Source organism: Cydia amplana, chromosome 11, assembly GCF_948474715.1.
Source record: "Cydia amplana chromosome 11, ilCydAmpl1.1, whole genome shotgun sequence".
Lineage (NCBI taxonomy): Eukaryota > Metazoa > Arthropoda > Insecta > Lepidoptera > Tortricidae > Cydia > Cydia amplana.
The window spans coordinates 15,727,219-15,727,495 of NC_086079.1; positions in this window are offsets into that span (position 1 = coordinate 15,727,219).

Sequence of the window (277 nt, forward strand, 5' to 3'; positions counted from 1 at the left end):
TATTATTTTTCTTAATAATTCACCTCTCGAGCTTCCCACCCTCCACGGAGCCCGCACCTTTGGGGATGTCGCTTTGACACCAGGACTACCCGAGAGGTATAGATGTGTTGAGTTGGGACTCATGCGCGACATCGGTAGCTGCAGACGCATGGCCGGGGAAAACGATCCGATTTTCCCCGGGGGTTCCACACGCCCTTGCCACCTCAGCATGGCCGAGACCCAGTGTTACTAACACCCTCCCCACATCTCGCCTGCGGACCGTATCGCCTCATCCATA